The following is a 10,946-nucleotide window of genomic DNA, read 5'->3' as shown; positions in this document are numbered from 1 at the left end:
TATTGATTGCTTTGTGTGAAAGTTATAGTGTCTACAAACTATGGTATAGATATTGTAATTTATGCCATTTTTTTGCTATACAGCGCTGCACTAGTTTAACTGACAATTGCGCGGTCATGCAATGCTGTACATAAATTAAAGGTATGTCCTTTTTTTTCACACAAATAGAGCTTTCTTTCGGTGGTATTTGATCACCCGTGCGCTTTTTATTTTTTGCGCTATAAACAAAAGAACCTCAAAAAATTTGAAAAAAAACCCAATATTTTCTCATTTCTGTCATAAAAAATATCCAAAAAAACTCTAATTTTGTCATAAATTTAGGCCAAAATGTATTCTGCTACATGTTTTTGTTAAAAAAAAAAATCTCAATAAGTGTATATTAATTGCTTTGTGTGAAAGTTATAGCGTCTACAAACTATGGTATCGATAATTTGAAATTTAAACAGTTTTTGACCGCCCATCACATTTCTTGAGGTGCTAAAATACCAGGATAGAACAAACACCTACAAATGACCCCTTTTCAGAAAGTAGACATCCTAAGCTATCTGCTGAGAGGCATATTGTGTCCATGGAAGATTTATTTTTTTCCACAAGTTTGTGGAAAATGACAAACCTTTTTTTTTTTTTACACAAAGTTGTAATTTAAATGATTTATTTCTCGCACAAGCCATGGGTATATGTGGAATTATACCCCAAAATACATTCTGCTACTTCTACCGAGTATGAGGATACCACACATGTGAGACTTTTTGGGAGCCTAGCCACATACAGGAGCCTGAAATCCAATGCGCACTTTGAAAGCCTTAAGGTGTGTAACTTCTTCATTTCACTTCCTCACTACCTATCACAGTTTTGAAGGCTCTGACATGCCAGGATAGCATCAAACCCCCCCCAAATGACCCCTTTTTGGAAAGTAGACACTCCAAGGAATTTAAAAAGAGGCATGTTAAGTATTTTGCAGATCTCATTTTTTCTCACAAGGTTTTGAAATATAAAAAAAGAAAAGAAAAAAATATGTTTTTGTTTTCTTTCTTCATTTTTCAAAAACTTGTGGCAACAAACGAGATCTGAAAAATACTCATCATGCTTCTTATCAAATTTCTTGGGGTGTCTACTTTCCAAAAATTGGTCATTTGGGGGGGGTTTGGTGCTATTCTGGCATTCCAGGGCCTCCAAAATTGTGATAGGTAGTCAGGAAGTGTAATGAGGAAATACAGCCCTTTAAAAGCCTGAAGGTGCTTATTGGATTTTGGGGTCCTGTACTTGGCTAGACTGCCAAAATGTCTCTCACATGTGGTACTCCCATACTTGGGAGAAGTAGCAGAATGTATTTTGGGGAGTAATTCCACATATACATATGGCATGTGTAAGCAATAAATTATTTAAATGACAATTTTGTGTAATTTTTTTTTTTGTCATTTTCCAAAAACTTGTGGTAAAAAAATAAATTCTTCTATTGATTCAACATGCCTCTCAGCAAATAGTTTGGGGTGTCTACTTTCCAAAAAGGGGTCATTTTTGGGGGTGGGGGCATTTTATGCCCAGCATTAGAAGTTTATACCACACATCACTCACTCTTCTAACCACCTAAAGACCAAGCCTTTTCTGACACTTTTTGTTCACATAAAAAAAATCTGTATTTTTGCTAGGAAATTAAAGTGAACCCCCAAACATTATATATTTTTTTTTAGAGCAGACACCCTAGTAAATAAAATGGTGGGTATTGCAATTTTTATCTCACAGTACTTACACAGCGATTTTTCAAACGCAAATTTTTTGAAAAATATACACTTTTTTAATTTTAATGCACAAAAACACAATATATTGGCCAATTATTTGGTATGATATAAAAGATGATGCTATGCTCAATAAATAGATACCAAACATGACAGGCTTTAAAATTGCGCATGCCCTGTGCAATGGCAACAAACTGCATACATTTTTTATATCTATAGGCAACGCTTTAAAAGCCTTTACAAGCTACCATTTTAGATTAACAGAGAAGGCCTAGAGCTAGAATTACTGCCCTTGATCTGACGTTTGTGGCGATACCTCACATGCATGGTGAAGTCACTGTTTCCATACTGGCACAGGGTCAATGCTCATGACAGCAGGTGCGCGGGTGGGCGAGGGTATTTTTTTTTTTTCTGATTTATTTAATTATTTTTACACTGTCCCTTTTAATATTTTTTTTTTTAATCACTTTTAATGCTATCTCAGGGAATTCAAATATCCTCTATAACTTCAATGGGCATGGTAATATATTCTTTTTTTTAGAAATCTGGGGTCTATCATACTCTAGATATCTCCTCTGCCCTTACATTATCTAATCTCACCAAGATCGGTGTGATCAGATGCTTTCCCAATTTACAAATGGCACTGTTTATATCCTGCACAACTGAAGTGATGAAATGCTCGTAGCTTCTGATTTCTTAGAATATAGAGATGATTGGTACCATTCTGGTCTCCAATCAGCTCTATGGTCAGCTGGCAGAAACACCGGATGCATTCTCAGGTTTCCCCCGATGGCACGAGACTGCCTGAGAAGGCCATGGAAGGCAGCGGGGGAGGGGGGCATTTACTCCTGCTGCTTGTAAAAGCAATCCTGCAGCTAATTAGCCACTAGGAATGCTATTACATGAAAGCCCATCTCTGGCTGAAAAAAACGATGCCAGGATGATGCCTGCAGCATGTTCCAACAAATATAAAATATATATGCTGAAGCATAGGGGTCATCCACCCACTGGCCACCCCAGGCCCCCATGCTTCGGCATATATGCTCTTTTTTTTTTAACTGCGGATGAAAAATCTCATCCGACAGCGCTGCCCACACTGATTTATGTATATTCTGAGAGCAAGTTCCTGTTGCTGTCAGAATAAACAGGTCAGTGATGCAGCTGAAAGCATTCCTGCAAACAGAAATGGTTAACAATAAAACAGTAAAAGTAGAACAATAACAAAAATGACAACAAAAAACTATAACTATTTTTGTTTTTTAAAATTTTTAATGTTTTTTGGGATTTGTACTTTTAATTTTTTTTTTTTTTAACTTTTTTTTTTAAACTTTAAACATTTTAAAAACAGATGGTAGGGTCACTTCAAATGCGATAGCCAGTTTCCTGACTACCTAACATCTTTCGAGACCCTGTGTAAATGTGCCCTGAACTGTGCAGTGCTGTACCCTATACTAATAATCCACTAGTGTATGGTAGAAGCGGAAGCAGCCCTTGACGTAGAGGACAGGTTGGTCAGGACAGGAGGGACAACAAAAGCGGGTGTCACGCCTAATTCCACGTTTGCTACAGACACAACATCTTTTTTGGGGGTTCCTTTGGGTTGGGGTACTAGGAATGGCATCGGGAAAATGCCCCTCATGCAGCCGGCTAACTGCATCTGGGTTGGGGGTTTGGGGCATAGCACCTCTTGGATACAAAAAGGGCCTTGATGATATCTTCCTGGAATTTTTGGAAGGATTCACTATGTCCAGTTGCTTTGTAAAGAACCAAAGCATTATATATAGCCAATTGGAATAAATAAACAGACACTTTTTTGTACCAGCGTCTGGATTTTCAGGAAACTAAGTACAGCTGCATCATCTGGTCGTTGTAATCCACCCCTCCCATGTTAAGGTTATAATCGTGGACACAGAGGGGCTTCTCAACAACACCAGCTGCCGTGGAAATTTGGATGGTCGTATCTGCGTGAATGGAAGACAGGAGGTAAATATCCCGTTTGTCCTTCCACTTCACTGCGAGCAATTCTTCATTTCTCAAGCAGGCTTTTTCCCCCTTTCTAAGACGGGTATTTACCAGCCGTTGGGGAAGCCCCGGTGATTAGGTTGCACAGTGCCACATGCGCAAATTACAAGATTGTACAAATGTTTAAACAGTGGCACACTTGATTAAAATTTGTCCACGTATAAATGGAACCCCATATGGAAAAAGGATGACACCAAGTCCCAAACTATCTTGCCACTGCTCCCCATGTAGTCTGGGCACCTGGGGGGCTCCACGTGACTCTCTGTTCCCTCGTAAATCCAAAACTTACATGTGTAGCCTGTTGCCCTCTCACAGGTCTTATACATCTTGACCCCATATCTGGCACGCTTGCTGGGGATATACTGTTTGAATACAAGGCAGCCAGCAAATTGAATGAGGGACTCATCGATGCAGATGTTTTTATGGGGAGTATAGATATCTGCAAATTTTTGGTTAAAGGGAAAAACAAATATAATCAAGCGCTGGGTGACAATATGAAGGAAAAAAAGGGGGGCTAGCCGCTAGCATGAAAGGTAAACCTCTAAAACCTCCAGAAGATAAATAATAAACAATAAAATGCAGCGCTAATTGCCATAATGAAAAATAAAACAAGTGAAATGACGGTATGCATCTCTAAAATTCAATAAATGAAAGTACATAAATGCAAAAGTGCAAGATAAAATGTGACTTCTGTGAAGCATAAATAAACTGGTACAGCAGAGTAACTGTGACTCATGTGGGTGGTTAAGCCGAGTGAAGATTACACTAACCAGATAGATGAGGTGCTTGTGCATGGATTATTTAAGACCTACTCCTGGTACTCTGGATATGGAACACTGGAAAGGTAGTGGTCATCTTTAATGTAGCCACCAGGTGTCATGCATCCAGGATCAACAGAAGGCCTCCATAATTGCCAATATCAGCCACCAGGGGGATCATCCCAGTCATCAGGTATTGGGTAGGCAGGATACGGTGAAAACCTTCAAAAGGCCAGGGCTCTCATACAAAAAGAGCCCCAGACAAGAGCTTTGATAGTGTAGTAGGCTTTAACGAGGAAGAACGCAAATAAAATCAAACACACTTACAAAATGAATCAAAGATGGCCGCCGGCCGTCATATATAGGCCATGCGGTGTGGTAAAACAGCTGGGGGGCACCTCCCTGACGTGTTTCATGTGTAATACACATTTTCAAAGGGACAAAACGTGTATTACACACGAAACGCGTTGGGGGGGTGCACCCCCAGCTGTTTTACCACACCGTGGGACACTACTTGTGCTCGCCACTGCACCAGCTTGTACTGCACTTATGGGACTCTCCACGTCACCAAGTGATACTGCAGTGCACGTACTAGGCCGCTGGTACTCGCCAGTTCACCAAAAGGTAGAGCGGCACTAGTACTGGTACTCTGCTGCATATAAGAGTCATCATGCGTTTGTACCACCTCAGCAACCTAGAAATGGGGTTGGGTACGCCTGATCTTAGCAGGGACCTCTTCTCCGTCGTCTGAGCTTCCTGTCAGGGTGCCACTACTGTCTACAGGTTTGCATTCTGAGCTGCATTCTGTCAGTGAGTCTTCCCCTTCGCTCTCGCTTGACATGCTCAGAATCCCGTAGGCCACTTCACTAGTGTACCTTTGCTTGGACATTTTGGCCACTAAATTTACAGGTACCTAGTGCGACTCACGGGAAAAAGAGCACCTGGCTGTCAGGGACTGCTTGAACCACTACAAAAAATTTACTGACAAGTGCTAACAGAGATCAGGCCTGATTCTGTGAACACTGCGGTTTTGTGTATAATGTATCAAGTGACAGTTAGTTATCTACTGACACTGCACTTGCTGGGGGAGAAGGGGGGGCGTAGGGGCTAAATGCAGGTGTTGGCAGGTGTCGGGGCTGATCCCACTAACGTTGCAATTTTGGGGATACTATAGTAATGAGAACGCTGGTATAGCGCTGATCGGATCAAAGATATTGATCCAATCAGACACAATACTAGCAATGGAGGTTTAGTGTGCAAGTGAGAGTGTTCCTGGCAATCAAGGGGTTAAATGTGATTACTGGTGTACTAGCGGGCAATCTGACCCTATCTGGGAGGGGCGCTAACTGACGCTAACACTATTGGAAGTCACCAGCGACACTAATTTGGGGGGGGAAGCCCCCCTGCCCCAAAGCACCTTGTCCCTATGTTGAGGGCTTGTGGCCTGGTATGGTTCACAAGGGTGGGGTGCGCTCGCTCGTACCCCCATCTTTCCTGACCTGCAGGGCTGCATGCTTGGATAGGGGTCTGATATGGATTTTTTTTTTTTAATTTTGGAGTTCCCCTCGAAATCCATACCAGACCCAAATGGCTTGGTATGGATAGGAGGGGGGACCCCACACCATTTTTTAAAATTTATTATGGTACCAGTTTTTAAATGTAATTACCGCTTTTTTTTTCTTCTCTATAGCTCAGAGATTCAGCGGTCACTCCCCCCCCCCCAGCTAAAAGAGAAAAGTTTCTTTTTAGTTTATTTCCCCAAGTTAAAAGAAACAATGTGCTATAGTGAAGAAAAAAAAAGCTGGCAAATGCATTTAAAAATCGGCACCAACATTCATATTGTGAAACAAATTTGTAAACCGAGGCATTATTTTCAATGGATTTTAATTCGTAAACTGAAAATTACACACATATATATATAGATCTATCTATCTATCTCTCTATCTATATCTCTCTATCTTTATCTCTATATCTTTATCTCTATATCTCTATCTATATCTCTATCTCTATCTCTATCTCTCTCTTTTTCTCTCTATCTCTCTCTTTATCTCTATATCTCCTTATCTCTATATCTCCATATCTCTATCTCTTTATCTCGTTATCTCTATATCTCTTTATCTCTATATCTCCATATCTCTTTCTTTATCTCCATATCTCTATATCTCTTTATCTCTATATCTCTTTATCTCTACATCTCCATATCTCTACATCTCCATATCTCTTTATCTCCATATCTCAATATCTCCATATCTCTATATCTCCATATCTCTTTATCTCCATATCTCTTTATCTCCATATCTCTTTATCTCTATATCTCTAAATCTCCATATCTCCTTATCTACTTATCTCTTTATCTCTATATCTCCATATCTCTTTATCTCTATATCTCTTTATCTCTATATCTTTATATCTCCATATCTCTTTATCTCTATATCTCTATATCTCTTTATCTCTATATCTCTATATCTCTATATCTCTTTATCTCTTTATCTCTATATCTCCATATCTCTTTATCTCTATATCTCTTTATCTCTATATCTCCATATCTCTTTATCTCTATATCTCTTTATCTCTATATCTTTATATCTCCATATCTCTTTATCTCTATATCTCTATATCTCTTTATCTCTATATCTCTATATCTCTATATCTCTTTATCTCTTTATCTCTATATCTCCATATCTCTTTATCTCTATATCTCTTTATCTCTATATCTCCATATCTCTTTATCTCTATATCTCTTTATCTCTATATCTCTTTATCTCTATATCTCTATATCTCCATATCTCTTTATCTCTATATCTCTTTATCTCTATATCTTTATATCTCCATATCTCTTTATCTCTATATCTCCATATCTCTTTATCTCTATATCTCTATATCTCTTTATCTCTATATCTCTATCTCTTTATCTCTATCTCTTTATCTCTTTATCTCTATATCTCTATATCTCCATATCTCTTTATCTCTATATCTCTATATCTCTTTATCTCTATATCTCTTTATCTCTATATCTCTTTATCTCTATATCTCTATATCTCTTTATCTCTTTATCTCTTTATCTCTATATCTTTATATCTCCATATCTCCATATCTCCATATCTCTTTATCTCCATATCTCTTTATCTCCATATCTCTTTATCTCCATATCTCTTTATCTCCATATCTCTATATCTCCAGATCTCCATATCTCTCTCTCTTTATCTCTATATCTCTATTTATCTCTCTATCTCTATATCTCTTTATCTCTATATCTGGAGTTTTTGACTGAGGGAGGATTTTGAAAGTGTCCAGATCTCATAGAATACTAAAATAGTAAGGCATGGCGGGTACGGTATGGGAATTTAGGGGGCTGGCCCTTCTCATTCCACCTATACGCCCTGAAGTGAAAATTCCTCTTTCCGATGACTCCAATATTTCTTCCATCTCAATGTTGTGGAATATAAATTCCTCTTCAAATCCAGCCCTATTTTCTTCGTTCCATTTTCTTCATACGGCTCATCGTCCAGGGATTTTATATATGTTATTTTATATGTAGGTCCAACCATTCCTTTTCTTGCCTTGCTCAATTCTCATTCCGCTGTTCACCCTGGAATGCAAATTTCTCTTCCAACCCAGACCACTTCCATTTCCTTTGTTTCCGTTTCTTCACACGAATCATCGTCCAGGTATGTTAGTTTGTACATAGGTCCAAACCATCTCCTTTCCTGCCTTCTTCTTTCTTCATTCCTCTGTTCAGCCTGGACTATAAATTCCTCTTCGTCCAATAAGGCCTCTTGCAAGGCCACTTCTTCCTCACACCATTTGTCCTGGAATAAGGATTCCTCTTCAAATCCATCCGATATCACTTCCGACAATGCCTCATCTTCCTCACACCATTCGCCCTGGAATGTTGATGTCATTTCATCCCTCTGTTCTTCATTGTTGAATAAAGATGATCCAGTTTCCAACATTTCCATTTCCTCATGCAACCAGGGATAAGGAAAGCATGCTGGAAGTGTAAATGGATATTCAACCCATTTCGAGTCCGGAATTCCTTCTTCCATGCATAACTCCTTCAGCCTCCGCCGGCAGTTCTTTTTACTATAAAGACAAAAAAAAGGTAAAAAAAAATTAGCAACATATACAAACTAAAATTACACCACCTAAAACAGATACCTCAGTATTGGAGAAGCACCCGGCCTTTGCTTTAACCATCGGCTTCTTATAAAGACCTCGGCAATGGGAAGATTTCCCTATAGTAATTTAGGTATCTGCCCTTAATGGAGTGTAACCAATGTGTCACTCCTTTACAGATCAAATCCTAAATTTCTTTACTCTGTCAGGGGAGTGAGATGCTATCATTTGGTATCGTAATGACTATGATGCCTGAAAGAACTGGAAAGATTTAATTGGATCTCTTACCATTGGTAAGAAATCAATAAAGTCATAGAAATCAAGTCAGGTTTGAGTTTCCACCCAACCTTGTAACCCTGAGATACAAATTTGGTAGAGTACTACTTTAACTGTATACCACCGTGAATTAGTTCTGGCATAGACCTTATTACATTAAACTACCATTATATATGCAGAAATGATACAGCAAATGAAACTATAGGGAAAAAAAATTGAATTGCACATCAGAAACCCATTTCTTAATGTTAACCACAGTCTCAAAACCACCCTCCTCTGTCCCACAGATATTCTAAAGCTATAAAATACACTTATTACAAGCAAAACAGAACTATTGTTGCTATGTGAAAGATAACTCTGTGTTCAGTTCCCAGCTTTTAGAAGCAAAAACTCTTCTCTGAGCACAGTTGGTAATCTGTCAGTAAAATAGAAAATGGGCCTCTGCTTTGTTTGTTGATAAAATGGTATAAAAAAAAAAAAAAAAGAGGAAAAAACAACTTACCATAAGCATCCTACTGTCAAGGCAACTACTAAAAGAGGGATGAGGATTCCGGTAAGGATGGCCACATTCTTAACCAAGGAGGCATAGTTTGTTCTATGGGAATCAAATATCTGCTTTTCTGTCACATTTTGGCTGGCCTCCGTTGGTTGATCGTCCTGTGCAAACATTATCTGTGCATCTACAGGCAACGCCTGCCTTTCATCCTCAGGCAATGTCTGCCTTTCCTCCATGGGCAACGTTTGTTCTTCCTCTGCAAACATAATCTGTGCGTCCACAGGCAATGTCTGCCCTCCGTCCACAGGCGATGTCTTCTCTATCTCTGTAAACATTATAGGTGCATCCACAGGCAACGTCAGCCCAGCGTCCGTGGCCAACGTTTGCCCAGCATCCACGGGCAATGTTTGTTCTTCCTCTGTAAACATTACCTGTGCAGTCACAGGCAATGTCTGCCCTTTTTCTGTGGGCAATGTCTGTTTTTCCTCTGCAAACATTATCTGTGCGTCCACAGGCAACGTCTGCCCTGCATCCATGGCCGTCTGCCTTGCGTCCATGGCCAACGTCTGTTCTTCCTCTGCAAACATTATCTGTGCATCAACAGGCAATGTCTGCCCTTTGTCCACGGGCAACATTTGTTCTTCCTCTGCAAACATTATCTGTGCATCCCCAGGCAATGTCTGCCCTTCATCCACAGGCAATGTCTGCCCTTTTTCCGTGGGCAACGTCTGTTCTTCCTCTGCAAACATAATCTGTGCGTTCGGAGCCAATGACTGCCCTGCGTCCAGGGCCAACATCTGTTCTTCCTCTGCAAACATTACCTGTTCAGCCACAGGCAATGTCTGCCCTTTTTCCGTGGGCAATGTCTGTTGTTCCTCTGCAAACATTACCTGTGCATCAACAGGCAATGTCTGTTCGACATGGGGTAAGGCTACAGAAAAAGAGAGAAATTGTGTTATATAGACATTTCGAAAGTTCAAATTTATAACATCAAAGTCAATTTAAAAAAACAAAAATCGAACACAGTTTCTGGCAACGTTTGATGGATATGATATTCTTGTGCTTAGATCTACTGTAATCCTTTCTTGCGGCGTGCAAAATTTTCAAACGTGACGTGTTGTATCTATATACTTGTTGTAGCATCATCTTTTATATGTTCCCGAAAAATGGGTTACGTATTGTGTTTTTCAGATTCACAAAAGTATATTTTTTTCCCCAAAAAATGGCGTTTGAAAACTGCCGCACAAATATGTGACAAAAAAAAAAAAAAGTATATTGTTTGTGGTTTCTAAGTCGTCTGCTAGTGGGATTGTTACACATGAACAAAAAGTGCCAGAAAAAGCCTGGTCCATATATATATATATATATATATATATAGTGACATTTTGAAAGGCGAGGTGATTGAGGGATGCTATGTGTCACCTCGCATGCATTCATATCTAGGACACTAAGGTGGAGTCCAGGCTAATTTGGCAGGGTTGGCTCCGGACCGAATTTTGTGGTCCACTGATGACCTCAGGCAGGTGGTATAAATAAAGCAGG

The sequence above is a fragment of the Staurois parvus genome, unplaced genomic scaffold, assembly GCF_062004578.1.
Source record: "Staurois parvus isolate SC_StPar_1 unplaced genomic scaffold, SC_StPar_1.0 ptg000106l, whole genome shotgun sequence".
In the NCBI taxonomy this organism is placed as follows: domain Eukaryota; kingdom Metazoa; phylum Chordata; class Amphibia; order Anura; family Ranidae; genus Staurois; species Staurois parvus.
The sequence above is the reverse complement of the archived record's forward strand: the minus strand, read 5'-3'. Positions refer to the sequence as shown.